Source organism: Anarhichas minor, unplaced genomic scaffold (genome assembly GCF_050575085.1).
Source record: "Anarhichas minor isolate MPS153535 unplaced genomic scaffold, ASM5057508v1 ptg000037l, whole genome shotgun sequence".
NCBI classification, from domain to species: Eukaryota; Metazoa; Chordata; class Actinopteri; order Perciformes; family Anarhichadidae; genus Anarhichas; species Anarhichas minor.
In genome coordinates this window covers 2417761-2435150 of record NW_027466483.1, presented here as the reverse complement: position 1 = coordinate 2435150, position 17390 = coordinate 2417761, and the positions used below count along the sequence as shown (strand labels likewise).

The following is a 17390-nucleotide window of genomic DNA, read 5'->3' as shown; positions in this document are numbered from 1 at the left end:
TCCATTCCCCGAAATAATTCAACTTTAATAGGAGTTAATTCAGCTGTTTATGCTCATTCTGACACCAGAACTGGCTTGAGTTTAGGCTGATGACTGATAGCTCCTCGTCTCCCAAACACTAAGAGACACGTTGTCACAGTTCAGCTCCACACCCTCCTCACTCTACTTGTCCTACCTCATTAGTCTAAACTCCCTTCACCTGTTCACTCACCTGCCTCTGATCAGTAATCAAGCCCCTATATAGACTCCTGCCTCCCAGACACATTTGCCAGATTGTTCTTCGGTTCTATGCCAGACTCTCCAGCACGCTCTCACGGACTGATCTCCTGTTACCGATCCTGACTCCCGGTAAACCCACCCGCATTCAGATCCTGATCTTGATTAACTCTGCCTGCCGTATCTGGAAACCCTGCCTGCCCCTGTTCTACCCGCCTTGCCTGACTCCCGGTAAACCCACCAGCCTTCTGATCCTGACCCTGTTTGAACTCTGCCTGCTATATTTGAAGTTAGTAATAAAAGACAAAGATCTGTGGAATCCTGTGTGTTGCATTTGGGTCCATATACAACCCGTTACACACGTACTGCTCCTGCCTCTGTAGGGGAGCCCAGCGGAGTGGAGATGAGCTATTTCCACTATGCTAGCCCATGATTATTAGTCATTAGTAACTCAAGATGAAAACATTAACTTGATTGTGCCTGGTTCTCTGGAGTCAAAGCACGCTATAGCAGCACACATGCTAAGTCGGGTGATTGTTGTGTGCTTTGAGCGTTGGACCACAGTAATCAGCGTGTCGGTTTAAATTAGACACTGATCACGTGTGTGTGTGTGTGTGTGTGTGTGTGTGTGTGTGTGTGTGTGTGTACACACACACACAATGTCAGACTTTGAGGAAATAAGTGCAGAAAGAAGATTGCGTGTTAACATGGACACACGCATGGACTGGACACACACTTGTGAAATGTCTGTCTTGTTCATATCGATGCGAATGTGTTTCATTGGTGCTCAGGCCGTGTTTGCATTTGAAGACGACGTGATCCTTTCACAGGCTGAGACCGATGTACAGACTGTGGGCGGTGGATTTGGTTGCATAGTGTTCTGCAGCTGCAAAGTTATGATCGGCCACATCAAGCTTTGGCCCAGTAACATATTTTGAACCCTTGTGAATTCCTCCTCTGGGGATCAATAAAGTCTTATATTATATCAGGAGTTTCTACCATGTAACAAAATCTGGTAAAGCTAAGTCCCTTTCACAGGCTGCCGGCCGTGTCCACAGGACGACTACAGCAGACAGTAACCGCCACGTTACTGCTGCATATGTATGGAGCAGAACAGCCAATCCTTAAGAAAAACAAACAATGGAGAACGCTTCTTGGACAAACCAGCATGCCCAGGCCCTCGTTAGTATTTGTGAAGAGGCCACATATTAAACAGTTCAATCCACCTTTCTCTTGTTATTTCCGTCTAGTACCACCATGGAGCCAGAGTCTCTGCTCTCCTCTGTAAGGTGAATCTGTAGTGGCTATTTGTCAAAGAGGAAAACAATGAAAACCAAAACGTACATCACAAGGCCACTGATGCACCATTTCAGTCAGATTGTAACTCAGGCAAGAAGTTCAATGTCCAGTCGAGATTTGCGGTTTAGGTTGATTTTATTATCGTGATCAACAGCAAAGATTCGTCCTGCAGTCTCTCTCTTGCTCTGGTAAAAAAGAACATGTCTCTTCGTGGTGCATCACCTGACGCTGACCCACCTACTATATCTCTTCATCTAAATAGAAGAGACCAGGCCTGGTGCTCAGTGCCCTAGTGTCAACAAAAATATATTCTCCCAGAGGAGATATTAAAAACACAAATACAAGTGATTGACAAAAGAGCTGTGACACTGTTTACACAGAAAAGTTGGTTGAAGTAAAGGCGCGACTCAGCGTAGCTTTCCTCCAGCCCCACCCTCAGGCTGACATTTCAACATTGCAGCTACTAAAACGTCAGCCCAGGGTCCAGTTACGTTACTAGTGGGTCATTCTGCAGCGCTTAAGGTCAACTAGATGGTGGTCTCGCTAAAACAGAAATGACTGATATGCTGTGGAAGGCAACTAGTGTGTCTGCTTGATTATGACACTTTTAAAATATTTTTTGAAAAAACATTTTAAATGCTGAGATATCTTATTATTCACCTGCAAAAGTTTGTATTTAGTGTTTCTATTATGTTTATTTTGTGCAGTGCATGTGTAGAACAATTCCATTCATTTAGAGCGCTGACATTTGAATTCTATTTAATTCTATTCTACCATCTTCTTTGGCTGGATTAGTGTTTGTTAAAGGAGAGAGAGAGAGAACTCAATTCATAAGCTTTGGCCTTTGCTTCCAAGCTAATATAGAGACAATGAATTCAGGCAGGAGTTCCCAGCTCTACCTCCCATCTTGCCTACCAATAAATGGAAACTTTTTTTGGTCTTTCTTGTGTGTTAATTGTGTAATAACTGATTAAGGCTGCAAGCAGCTTTGATCGCGTTTACGCGGCCTTGCACTTTCTTGACTATCAGACACTGCGTGCATGAGTTAGACCTTATTTAAGACGTGACGCAGTGACGTCGTCAGGGGCTTAAAGCTCAGATGTTTTGAGTGTCTCTCTGAATACTATTTTAAATGTAAGCCTGTAAAGATAGAAAAAAAACCTTAATATGTGTTAATAGCTATATATATATATATATATATATATATATATATATATATATATATATATATATATATATATATATATAGTGTTTGTAACACAACAGACTGTCAAAGTAAATGCAGTTCTCTAAACCAGCTGTGTGTTTGTGCAGGAGGGTCTGACAGTAATGTAGTAAGTTAGCAGGAGTCACAAGAGCAGTCGCAGAGAAAAGGACCAGCTGTGAATACAGAGGCTGAGGGAGAGAAGTGGGATAAACTTGCTGTTAGTTCAACACTTCAATTAAACACTGACACTTTCATTTGCAGATGTTTAGTGATCTGTTTTAGCCTCTTCTGCATTTTCAGAATGTAGTGTGGATCATTCATTGCAACCTGAATCTCACTGTTTACTGCTTTACAGGTATTATTGTGTCGCTTTGGACAAAAGTGTGAACTATATTATCTGCCAGTAATTGATATGGCATTATGACATTCACATTGAGAAGATGCAGCATAACTTGTAATACAGTGCAAGATTAGATGGTCAGATGTCTCTTGATAAAGTTATCATGAACATACAAGCTCCCAATCTCCCTCTTCCTATAGCTAGCTACTCCACTGACAAGTTAACTTGCTAAACACTGGCTATGCACTAGCCTAGACAGCATGCTAGCGTCGTTAGCATCGATCGCTAGCTTGATATTATAACCATCACCATGTATATACAATAGGCTATGTAGCCAGACCCAGACATAAATTATACATCAAACTAGTTGACATCTGTCACACTCAGATAAAATATTTAACTTGACAGACAATCTGTTGAACTTGAGGATCTGAAGACTGAACTCGTGAACTGTTTTTTGATTCGTGGAGAAAGTATTTTGAGTATTTTAAATACAAAGTTACTCCACTCTAAAGTATTTTGTTACAAATTACGTTCGATTTTTATCGGCCCTATCAAATACAAATTACAAAATACTCAAAAGTAATTGAAATACGTATTTCAAATACAAGTAATAGAAATACTGCCCATCTCTGGCCATGGTGTGGATTTAGATTAGATCATTGAGCTGCTTGAACTGCTGTTTCCAATGTTGGGCACAAACTTTGAACCTCATGTCTCAAGATCAGTTCTCAACAACGGTTTCTTTAGAGACTTTCATTGCCCGTACGACCAGATCATACTGTATATTCATTTACACTCGAATGCATCTTGCAAAGAGTCAAAGACTGGCTTAAGATGGGATCTCTGTCACAAAGCACCAGATAAACACACAGAGTTGTTATCAAGCTAGTGTGTTGCAAGGAAACGCATTTACATTTTAAAGCCTCTGACAACTTACACCTAAGAAGTAGGTGGCACTACTAAAACATTCAGCTTATTCCAGCCCTTCATTGAAGCTATATTTACACAAAGGCAAATATTTCAATCTATGACTCCGAATGGAAATATTTTAAATGCATTTTGCATCATTAGATACACATTTCTCAAGATGTCTGCCGGACACTGTGCCTGTCTGTCAGTCTAGTGTATGGTGAGGAGAATAGTATGTAACCACGTGCTTGCCCCAACTGTCCAGCATCATTCAACCTGTCAGCAGCACAAAGGTGTGATATTAAGTGGGATTCTTTAGCTTAAAACCTTCTGGACCCTAGCCCTATTTTTAGGCCTCTGCTCAGCAATTGCCTACCCATACTAAACAGTGTATTTCTGCAACTACAAGTTCTATTTTAATAATTTTGATGTTATAATAAAGGTAACACTTGTGATATTTGTTCAGATATGTAAATATCAGTGTATATGTTACTGGTTAAGAGTAAATGAAGATGGGACACAGCTCAACTTGAAAAAAAGCCCATTTATTGGTATTATTTCTTTGAAATAATGCAGCTGAATGTCTAAACATCTCCCAAATCATAGCACAATATGTGAACAGTCTCTGCAAAGTTTGACTTTGATAAAGTGAAGCAGAACAAAATTAGAGAGGTTTTAGTACAGAGAGGTCAGGCGAGGTCTCCAAAATGGTCATTTTGGAAACATCTGTTCCATTTAAATTTTCTATACAACTATATATTTCACTTGTTTTATCACTGATAGTGTTCAATCTATCCATTTGGCTTCATTTTGAGCCTGTTTGTCTCTGAGCCTGTTTGTGTCTGTGATCCATGGATCTATTCTGGTCTGACTGCAGTTTCTCTGTCTATGTAAACCTAACTCAGCAGCCCATTGGTCGATTTCAGTTAATGACCCCTCCTTCGACGCGTCAGAGCCTGTAGAATTGAGCTGGGACAACGTGGGATTGATTGACTGAATCGTTAGCCAGTCGGAATCAAAACCGCGCCGTCCCTCGCGAAGCGTAAAATCCGATACACCGAAAGTCAAATCCCTTCCCCCAGCTCCCCTACGTTAGGTAGACCCCCCCCCCCTTTCTTCACGGAAGCAGTTCAATGACAAACATATTTGAATGGAAATAACCGGGAATTTATCCGTTCTCTTCATGAAATCAGCTCATGGTGAGGTGCGTTTATGATTATTATTGATGAAGCGGTTTGTGGTTCTGGTGCTTGTTTGCTCATAGCTCTGTAATGGTTTCACGGAGAGAAATTCTGAAGATATCTCTGGAGTCTGTGTCGAATTCTCTTGCTTTCTGATGTATTGGTTGTCCGTGTTAGCCTTTAGCTTTGTGTTCGTAGCTTTGTCCAGAGTGCGTAGCTCGCAGAGTCATGGCAAAAAATATGTGATTGTGGTACATCTTCAAGTTGATTATATTAGTTTGTGTAGAATTGTGTTTGGAGTGTGTAAAAATGGCTTCCATGATACTGTTACCCAGAATCTCTTGGTTAAGTGGGTATATAAAATGTGTGCAATATTCATTATATTCGTTCCTGAGAAGTGCATTGTACGACACGCTCTCGGGTGAGGAGAGTTAAATTAAAGTGCAAAACTCACCCACCTCCCTTTGGTAACAACTGTAATCAAGTGTCTGATACTCTTGTTTCAGGGTTCACATCGCATCACTGAGGTCCATGCTGCACATACATTTTCAGTTGTTTTTAATAAAGACTACTTTTCAAAAGTTTGGAATCACCTGTTATATTGATATTATTCTTCTTACCTTCAATAGTAGCTATTTTACACCAAACGTATGTTTTACATTCAAAATAGTTTGGGGCTTAAAAGAATAATAATGAAATGATTCAAATGTTCACTTTGTTGATGTCCCCACAGTGTTGCAAGGAAGGGGAGAATACTGTTTTTATTTCCCCCCCCAAATTTGATTTAGAAATTGTTTCCAGTCCAGAAAAGCACAAGTGACCTTCGATCATTACTAAACCACAATGTATTGTGGAACCTGTTTTTCTGTCTTTGGGCCCTCTGCAGACTGCTCACTGGTTAGATAGAGTGAGTTTGAGTCCATAGATGTTCAGCTGATATTTACTGACGACTTGGGAGCGAGGTGTTTTGGTCTCGATGTACAAAACGTTGGCAAACCCTTCACATAACAACATCTATTTGTGAAGAGGACCCTAAAACCAAATCAAAAATATATAGTCGTTCTGAATCAGGCTGTTGTGGAAAGAGATTCCAGACTTGTGAACGGTAGTGTAGGTGGGTTGAATGAGACAATGGGCGCCTGGACACACATCAGATAAAAGCCCCCTGCAGGTAACAGTTTATCGTAGTAGTTTTGAATTTTAGCATGTTAACCATATTTGAAAACTGCATGTAAACTCTATACAGCGTGTATTTTGTTCACACTGGGGATGAAGAGAGGCTGACTAACTGTATTTCAAAGCCACAGATGATCTATCTCTACTGACATAAAAGCAGCCGACATTATAACAACATTAACATTATAAGAAAACAGAGCAAACATGTGATGAGGGAGTCACAAAGCAACAGAGCAGAGATACTTGGCAGTCAAACGTTTCAAATGCTTTACTAATTAAATGTTGGCTTGTATAGTAAGTGGGCCTAGTAGTTGTAACAGTACAGTAGCTGCCTCAGTGTGGAATGTGCTGTCAAGTGACACTGTGCTCTTGTGCCTCACTTTACAAAAGTTGATCTATCCTCAGAGGACAAAACTGTCCCCTTCTTAAAACTGCTCTGAAATACTATATTATTTTACACTTTTACTGAGTTAAATCATTTAACCGACTTCAGTCCTGATGGTAACCAACGTTACCAAATATTCTTTGTTTCAGAATTTGAACCTTTTAAATGCTAGTTTGTTCCACTGTTGTTATGGGAAAACAACAACACAAACATTGAATTATATTTAGTGTACTAAATGCTTTCACAGTCTGGCATATGTCAATGAATAGCAACAACATCTCCAGAATCTAGAGTCACCGTAAACGTGCACTGTATCCTCCATGTATAGGTTCATATTCCAGATAGTTATTTTTATACGAGAGCTGAATACTCATTTGTTTGAAGAGAAGCCTCTATTATTTATCTGTGAATAAGAGCAGCTTGTTATGTCTCATGACTGAGAAGATGCTGAAGTCTGTGTTTATAGGCTACAGGCCCAATTTGATTTATTTTCTTGTTGGTTGTCTTTGCAATGATTGGGAATGTAACATCTTCTATTTGTTACTAATATTGAATTAATAAAAGATAATGGAAGTCAATTAATCTTTTTTTAAAATTTTTATTATGAATCATTACAAATATGCAGTGTTTTAAAAACAGAAAAAGAGTCACAGTGAGAAAAAATAAATCGTGTATAGAAAGATTTTGATGCATCACGATGAATCGATAATCGTTTTATAATCGCACCGTAGTCCTCTGAATGGGAACTAATCGAATAGTGAGGTGCCTAGAGGTTCCCTCCCCTAGTGGATGCGTTTGTCCGTGAGGGTCTGCGAGTCTATATTTGAGCTACTGTTTATTATACCTTATGGAGCTGAATTTGAACTGAAAATGATAGAAAAAGGGTAAATGTCTAGCAGTTAGCAAGCGCTAAAGTTACTTCTGGAGATGTACCTTTCTGTCTTAATCTGTAGGAATGAATGCAGAATGTTAAATTGTGAGAAGTAACTTTAACTGACTGAGCATGCGTCATAAATATTCCTAAGTCATTTTTGCCTGCTGTGTGTTTTTATGTAGAAATTGAAGTGTCAGACAGCGCAAAGATGAGTTGCCTGCGCAGATGAAGTAAGGTCTGAAATTACGCTTAAGCTATGATACGTTTCTGAAGATACAGTAGAGGACAATTTCACACACAACAGCAAAACTAAGTCCCTCTAGCTCCTCCCCTGCAGGTAGAAGAGGCTGATCAACTTGTTGAGGAAGGAGAGGAGAGACGGCCTTTAGCTGGACGCAGAGCTAGAGAAGCTGAAGCTGGTGCGTGCCGAGGTGATGGAGAAGAAACAGGAGCAAGAGCGCCAGATACAACAACACACCGTAATCAAGGCCGTCATGGAGCAGGCATGCAGGATGAGTAGGGTACTTTTACAGGCAGAGAAACTAAATCTAAATTTGTTTATTGCACATTAATAGTCTATTATCAAAAGGTCCACTTACTGAAACAGAGGTTTCCAAAGTTTTAAGATTGTACCACGATGCAACAAACCCCATTTTAAAATGTGACGGTGGATCTCAGATCGATGCAGCTAATTTGGTAACGTTTCTCATTTAGTTAGAAGTGGCGCAATAAGTCTTAAGTCATGGTGGTAATCCTCCCGCAACCTTGATGCATCTGATCTCTCAGTGATGAGAGATCAGATGATCTCTCAGTAGGCATGAACACTAAACATAGATAGCATTGCTATGTGAAATAACACCTCCGGCCCCGTCTCCTTACAGGTAAATGTCTTCTTTTAGAAAAATCATTTCTATGGTGTGTGCAGAGGTGGTCATGGATTTGTTTTGAGTCTGAAGTTGGATTTTTGAGCTGCAACTTTAACGTGTGTGTGTTAGTTTAATAATGTGCAGGACCTCGCGGATCATTTATATATCATAATCTTTTCCACATTCGAGATGATTTCCAGGAGAGGGAGAAAAAGGCGTACGAGCAGGTCGACCAGCTGAGAGGATCACTGCTGACACTGGAGGACAATGATCGTCTGCAGCGGCTGCAGAAGAACCTACTGCTGTCCCGGCTCCAAACCAAGTTAGACGCGCTGAAGCGAAACACTGGGTATCAGACGTGACACTGAGCGTACACCAAATCAAATGTTGCCTACATATGCAGCTACCATCTTGTGTGAAATGCACTTGTCCCTCACAGGAAAGCAAGTGGAACCACATTCAGGAAACAGCTGCAAAGAAAACAATCACGCTGGGACAGATTAAGATGGCGACCCTTAGCCTCTATGAAATGACAGGTGTCGGAGCTGTGGATAAGAATGACACAGTGAAACAGCTTGATAAGGTGTGGACCCTGACAGAGCAGAGATGGTTATGAACAGCAGAGAGACAGAAAACAAACAACTGACAGTTTTCTACCGTTTCCTCCTCAGGTCATGATGTTCATGCAGGACCACGAGGACGAGGACATACTTAAACAATATCAAACTCCCCCACAGCAGAATGATGGACAGGAAAAAGACAAGCCTGTAAGGAACAAAAAAGCACCACTCAGAGACAGAATATAGATTTCTTTACTTGGTAAAGGCAGGGTCAACACCGGTAGGTCAGCCCAAAAAGCAGGCAAAAGTGTGTGTGTGTGTGTGTGTGTGTGTGTGTGTGTGTGTGTGTGTGTGTGTGTGTGTGTGTGTGTGTGTGTGTGTGTGTGTGTGTGTGTGTGTGTGTGTGTGTGTGTGTGTGTGTGTGTGTGTGTGTGTGTGTGTGTGTGTGTGTGTGTGTGTGTGTGTGTGTGTGTGTGTGTGTGTGTGTGTGTGTGTGTGTGTGTGTGTGTGTGTGTGTGTGTGTGTGTGTGTGTGTGTGTGTGCCAATAAATAGGTCATCTCATACACTGAAGGCATCTGTCCTGGATTTCAAACCAGAGACAGCCTGAAGACCGAAGTAAATAAAACAACTGAGCTAGAAAACATATTTGTTAAATTAATCAGTTAATCATCAGGAAATAAATTGGCAATTATTAGATAATAAATTCATCATTACAGTTGTTTAATAAAGTAAAAATGGCAAACATCCGCTTCTCTAATGTGAAGATTGTGTAAGTTTTATATAATTTTAGAGCAAGATGATACATGAACTCATATAGTTTGAAAAGGCATGTATGTGTAGCGGTGCACAGAATGATGTCACACAGGCTCAATCTGGTGCTACACATTTAATGAAAATGTTCTGCAAAATACAAAAATATTCCTTTAGGTATACAGTCGCTCCACAGCGCTTTCTGCTTCCATCATGTACACAGAGATTCTCATTCTCTCATGTATTCACGTGTGACTTCCCTGTGACTCTGTCACAGACACTGCTCATATAACAACACTGACACCTACTGGATCTACTGCCTAAAAATGTTCCCCTGTTCCCCAAATTTGAACTACAATCAACACTTCCTCCTCATAAACACATAGGAAACATAATATACTCTCCTAACTTACATTACACCCAAGAAATGATTGTACTTACTGAACTACACATGACTTATTGTGCCACATATAGACTAACCAAACTCCATCAGGTAGTAGCGACTGTGAGATCAGACTGCCATGCCAGACACACCCTGAATATTCCCTTAACAGGCACATGAACTAGTGTCTGGAAAATACACCCTTAATATTTTTTTACTTTGTGGGGGCTGCATTTGTACCTGGGTTTCTTTTATTTCACTGTAAAAGGTTTGAAGCAAAAATTTCTGTCTCCTCCTTTAAATGTTTCTGCCAAGGGAAAAAAACACTCAGTGATATGGGTTTTAATGAAAATTAAACCTGCAAGCAGCGATGAACGGGCCCTCGCACCTTTGTGCACGTCGGGGGTACTGGCGGGACGCCGGCCGACGCGAATGTCTGTGAGCATCGGCCAACGCACCCCGAGTTTTTTGCCTGCGTGGAGTGATGCTGGAAATTATGCTTTGCAAATAATCCACCACTTCCTGTATCTCCACAATGGCTCTAGACAACATGCATCAATATGCATTATGTTGCTCTATATCAAGTGCAGACCACATCATTTAAATGTCATGTAATTTGGATAATGTTTGTTAAATAATGCTGATTTCCTGTTGCCAGTAGGTGGCGCTTTGACGATGAGTGAAAATTGGCTTTTAGACATCCTCAGGACTGTTATCAAGTATGGCAAGTTTGGGACAGATTTGAGCAAGTCCAGTGGAGTTACATCAGCTTGTTGTTTAATTAATGGGGAATCATGTAAAATGGCCACCACGCCACAGCTACGCCATTCCACCAAACGTAAGGAAAATTCACACAAAATAAAAAATGGCAGACCGTTTGATTTTAGAGCATGGTCCCATTTTGTTAAGTCTACATGTGCCTTAACAATTGCATACATGTAGGTTAAACGTAGGGCTGCCGCCATTTTTTTGAATATTTGTAGGGGACGCTAATGAGAAATATTTTGACTGCAAAGGCCCTCATGAAATATTTATTTCCATCACCTATGGCACATGAGCTTTTGAGCATCCTAAGCCACGTAAAAATCTGCTTCCTTTTCACGGCAAATGATGCGTTGCCACGGCAACAGCGGCAAACTCACAATATTCAGGATGGATTATTATCATGTCTTAAGGCTTTGAGTTTCAGGCCGATGTGGTCAACTAGGAGTACATCAAACTATAATACGCGTAATTTCCTTTTGCCAGTAGGTGGCTATGTGAACATTTTTGGCATGGAAATGTGCTCAGGCCTGGAGCAGTATCAAGCAGATTGACCAAATTTGAAGTTGATATTGCATAAATTCTGAAGGAGGAGCTTGTTAAAATACAACACCTGAAAATGGAAAATTGCCAAAAGATGCAAAAAATGGCCGAATTACCCCCTAGTGGTTGAATGCAATGAAAATTTGACGGTATGTTAGAAGATGCGATGTGCTGCAAATTTCGTGATGATAGGCCAAATGGGAGATCAATCTAGTGATGGGGTTAGATATCTCACATTCTAACTCCAGCTCAGGACATTCATGCTCTCATTCATGCTCTCCCAGTGATCCCATAACCACTCCTCTTACACCACACTCAAGGCAAACAATAGCCCAAGGACATTATTTATTTTGTTGAGCAATTTCCTACTGTGGAATGTAATGAACAGTGCAGTATCTGGGGGACAGAGCGCCTCTAAAAAACATACCATTTTACACTCGACAGGCTGAACGGTTACTCATAAAACTAAATCCCACACACAGAAATCCGATTGGCTGTTAACAGCTGATGAATGCAGAAAGTTAAGCTGTGGACATCTTTTCCTGGCCATCCACACATCGGCTGAGCTCCCATGGACACTGAGCCCCGTAGGATATAACAGTGACTTGTTTATCAAGCGTGACTTGTTGCTTGAAGTGTGAGCGAGTCATGAAATGGACCGTGAAGGGAAAGGGATGGAGAAGCACTATTTCTTTTTTTTTTTTTTTTTTACCTCAAATATAAAAACTGAAGGTAAATGCCCTGGAATTTGGGAAGTGGCTGTGGCGTCCGCCGAGGCTGATGAAGATGAGATGGTGGTATCGGTCCAGATGGTTCCGCTGAGCGTCTCAGTGACATCGACACCGCCAAAGATAAGCCGCGGCAACTCCTCGTGCAGGGAAACCGCAGCAGTCTGCATCGAGCTGTTGTGATTGGTAATACGGTACAGCTGTGACCATGAAATCAGGACTTAGCGTAATTAGTCACTTTGAAGCAGAGATTTAATACCAAAATCTTCGACAAAATACCAGGGGATCTGGTGCAACTTAATGATAATCTGATATCCAAGCCTCTCGTCTCATGTATTTTCCTTCTTAACAACCGTGCCATTCTGGAGCGGAGAGATGGGACCTGGGTTCCATTTGGACCGTCTGTTCCCGAGCCAGACATGAATGCCAGGGTGCAATACCCTCAATTCCGATTTGTAGGAGGGAGCCCCAATGTGACACATGCACTTTTTGAAAGAAAAATAAGAAGCTTAAGTATAATATTACAGTGTTATTACGGTGGCTTTTTCCCCTGCTGTAAATACCTCTGTATTGGCCCCATACAGCTTTAGCATTGAGTTGACTTGCAGTGGTGTATTTGCATGAAGCTTTTGACAGATGGCATGCAGGCAGCAGAATTCCGGATGGTAACATTTCTTTTTGTGTTTCTTTGTTGCATGTATTTATAAACGGATTCAGTGTACCAGCTAATTTTATGTGGAAATTTGTAAATTGCAAACATTAAAGGTGTATGTGGTGGCTGGGCGTGGTTGTTTGGGGGGGTTGGTTAGGCCGGATGGCTCCCCGGCCTATGTCGGGCGGTGGGGGTATGTGGTGGCTGGGCGTGGTTGGGCTCAGCTGCAGAGGGGACAGAGAGGGGGAGTGGTTCAGGGAACGGTGCCGGGAAGAGGCTTAATTAGCCTCAGCTGAATTCAATCTTTGATTGTGTCTCTCTCCCCTATATAAACACAAGCAGTGACGGAGAACCACAAAGAGAAGTTCAGACGGCACGATGAGGACAGAACAATAGTGAAATAAAGCAAAGGTGGCTGCAACCAGGGGGCCCAGGAGGTGGTAGAGAAGGTGGTCCTGGAGCGATTTGTTGGGGAGCTGCCGGCCCAAACATCGGCATTGGGTCCGCAACCACCGCCCTACGGCACTAGGGACCGCCATCACCCTGGCAGAGTGGTCAGGGGGACAGTGGTCGCCCACTGGCTCCAGCCCGGCCGACGCCTGCCCCCCGGAGGAGGCTACATCTGCAGCTCCTGGCGCGGCCCCTACCAGCTCAGCGGTTGACACCCCTCCTCCAGTTCCCCGATCCACCGACCCCAGCAAACGCCGGCGATGTTCCGGTAAGGATCCAGGGGGGTGTACATCAGGCAATGGTGGATACTGTCTATGATTCACCAGAGCCTGGTTCGGACCGGGGTATTGGTGGAGGCATTGTGGGTGAAAATTTGGTGTGTGCATGGGGATGTTCACGATTATCCCATAGTGTCAGTAGAAATTAGATACATGGGGAAAAAACATAGTGTAAAGGTTGAGGTTCGCTCCCGCCTTACGCACCCCCTAATCTTGGGAACAGATTGGCTGGGGTTTAATAAGTTAATGGGGCACGGTGTGGGGGGTACCGGGTCCCGATTTACACTCCATGGAAGGTTTTCCACTGGAGCAGTCTCGGGATGATACTCTACGCTCGGCCTTTGACCAAGTGATACGAATTGATGGTCAGTTGGTGCGCCCTGACACAGCGATCATATCTGCACTTTTCATTGATTAGGGACAGGCTGTAGTGAGTCGTGACACTCAGTCAGGTCAGGAAAACACCCAATTGTTGATGCCGAAAAGCCACCGGGAAATTATTTTCCAGGCGGCTCACTATAACCCAATGGCTGGCCACATGCGATATGAAAAAACACTGGACCGGATAATGACCCGATTTTATTGGCCGGGTATCCAGGGGGATGTGTGCCATTGGTGTGCTTCCTGCCCGGAGTGTCAATTGGTAAACCAGCCGGCCAATCCGAGGGCGCCTTTTTGGTCCTCTACCATTAATGGAGGTCCCATTCGAACGAATCGGCATGTACCTCATCGGGCCATTTCAGCAGAGTGCACGCGGATATCGCTTTGTGTTAGTCCTGGTGGATTACGCAACACGATATCCCGAGGCAGTGCCATTGCGCAACATTTCTGAAAAGAGTGTCGCGCAGGCTCTGTTTCAGGTCATCTCCCGAGTCGGAATCCTGAAAGAGATTCTGACTGACCAGGGCACCTCGTTCATGTCAAGAACACTGAGGGAACTTTACGGATTATTGGGCATTAACTCTATTCGGACCAGTGTGTACCACCCACAGACCGATGGTCTGGTGGAGCGTCCGAATAAGACTTTGAAGTCCATGATCTGTAAATGTATTCACGAAGATGAACGCAATTGGGATAAATAGCTTGATCCTCTGTTGTTTGCAGTGCGGGCCTCCAGGCCTCCACAGGATTTTCTCCCTTCGAACTGCTGTTTGGCAGGAAACCATGGGGGGTGCTCGACCTGATTAAAGAAAACTGAGCACCGGTAAAAGTTAAATTCAATACATCCTGGATCTGCGAGCAAAACTCCACACACTGGGTCAGATGTCACGGGAGAATTTGCTCCAGGCCCAGGAACGTCAACAATGGCTGTACAACAGAGGGGCCAGGCTGAGACAATTCACACCGGGAGAAAAGGTACTTGTATTGCTTCCTTCTTCCAGTTCTGAACTCCGGGCCAAGGGGCAAGGGCCCTTTGTGGTCACACGGCGAGTGGGGGATGTCGACTATGAGGTGCTGCCGGTGGAGCTCCACAGATCTACCACCTCAACCTCCTAAAAGCATGGAGAGAGGCTGAGTCTGTTTCTCTGGTGTATCTGAGAGGAGCTGGGGCCTAAGGTTCCAAAATCCACCAATCCGACCTCGCTCTTTTGTGAAGCCCATCTCCCCGGGACCCAGAGAACAGACATTGCCCAGTTGCAAGAGCAGTTTGCTGACATGTTCTCCCTACTGCCAGGATGCACAAACCTCATAGTGCACCAAATTGAGACTCCCCGGGCGTGACTGTGCCATCACGACCCTACAGGTTACCTGAACACAAAAGAAAAGTGGTTCAGAGGGAATTGGCTATGCTGGAGGTGGGGGTGCTGGAGTCCCTGAGGCAGGCTGGGCTCACCGCCAACCCAGGGAAGTGTGCAGTTGGACAGAGGGAGGTACGGTATCTGGGGTACCACTTGGGCGGCGGGCAGGTGGACAAAACTGCTGCTATCGCTGTCCGCGGCCCAAGACTATAAAAGAGGTTAGGTTTTTTTGGGGGCTGGCGGGTTATTACAGACGGTTCATCCCAAACTTTACAGAGCTGACCAGCCCTTTGACCGACCTGACCCGGAAAGGGGCCTCAGATCCGATCCAGTGGACGGAGCAGTGCCAGTTGGCGTTTGAGAGGGTGAAACAGGCTCTCTGTGGGGAACCACACCTAACTTCTCTCTTCCCAGAGGGCTGGGGACAGTTTAGGGGGGGGGGGGGGGGGTAGGCCGGATGGCTCCCCGGCCTATGTCGGGCGGTGGGGGTATGTGGTGGCTGGGCGTGGTTGGGCTCAGCTGCAGAGGGGACAGAGAGGGGGAGTGGTTCAGGGAACGGTGCCGGGAAGAGGCATTAGCCTCAGCTGAATTCAATCTTTGATTGTGTCTCTCTCCCCTATATAAACACAAGCAGTGACGGAGGACCAAGATGAGAACCACACAGAGACAAGTTCAGATGGCAGGTGCGCTCGGAGGCACGGCAGGAGAGCGCACGACGAGGCCAGAACAATAGTGAAATAAAGAAACATTGAGAAACGCTATTTGAGTGTGCTGTTCATCATTGTGCTGAGGGAAACTCACGGCAGAAGCCTGTTACAGTGTAGTAATGTGATTTATTTTTTTTTTTTTTTTTTTTTTTTTTTTACAGAAACAATGGATGAAATGACTAGGTGTGATGTGAGAGGGGTCACTCATAGTGATGAACTCGACAGTTCCCTCAGCTCTACGGAACATCTCTGATTTGTAGAGTGTTTCAAACAGATCTGGTGTAATGCGCGCCGGTTTCCTTTTTGGGGGAAAGAAAGGAGCTGTCTCATATGGAGGGAAACAGGAAAATGCTGAAAAGCTCTTGTTTATAGGGGTTAACTGAGACTTTCACAATGAGATTTGAGGCACATAAGATACGTGAATATTCACTGTCAGTGTGATAAATCGCTAAATGATGTGACAGTTACTAATGATGGACAGCTAACATTAGCTTGAGTAGGAGGAGGCTGCTGCAGTACAGTCATACAGTATAGCAGCAGACTGTCATCTACAATTAAATCTCTAAAAGATCAAACAGTTGGCTACTAACAGGTTGGTTTGCAGAGAAGAAGTAGCCTAATGATACCTGGTCATTCAATCAAATATTTATAAATGTCTGGTTAAACAATATCCAATCACTGTGTTGGGTCATTGATCCACTTGGATGTGGGAACACAGAAGGGGCAACTTCATTTATTAAGATATCGTGGTCACTCAGGTTCAGGCAAGGTCACAAAATAATTATCAGGCATGTCTATAAAACTAACGTTAAAGAAGAAATAAATGAATTTGTCAAAATTATAATGCAAATCAAATTGCATTGAAAATCTTATGTTTTCTATCCAGAGAAAATGGGACACGGACTTGATGTACCCATATGTAGAGGTCTGATGTATGAGGACATCATCATTCTACACATAGACTGTAAGAAGTGGACGTAGTCATCTTGACGGCAGCCATTGGTTTGTGGACCGTTTTGAAGCCTTGAGTTCAGCAATTTCGCCATCGCCATCTTGGAATACCGCCGTCGCCATGTTTTTTTTGTTCAGCCATTAAACGGAAGTGACCATATTTGGAATGTGGAGGAGTGATGTAGAGATGCCGTGTACGTCTCTGGTATTGACAATGACCTGTCAATCACAGTAAGCCTACTTACTATAGTCTATTTGACTCTAAATGGACCATAATTTACAAAATGAACATCATGCTGTATTGAAGAAGACTTGGAACTAGAGATTGAGACCATAAACGCATGTTTACAATGTTTACTGAGGTAATAAATCAAGAGAGAAGTAGAGTCATTTTCTCATAGACTTCTATACAACCAGAGGAGTCGCCCCCT

The 17390-nt window shown here is 43.2% G+C and overlaps 1 pseudogene; it reads left to right on the top strand.

Annotated features, from left to right (window-relative positions):
• The first annotated feature begins 1473 nt into the window (after nucleotides 1-1473).
• LOC142966291 (coiled-coil domain-containing protein 42 homolog) lies at nucleotides 1474-13496 on the top strand (annotated as a pseudogene).
• The last annotated feature ends 3894 nt before the right edge of the window (nucleotides 13497-17390 follow it).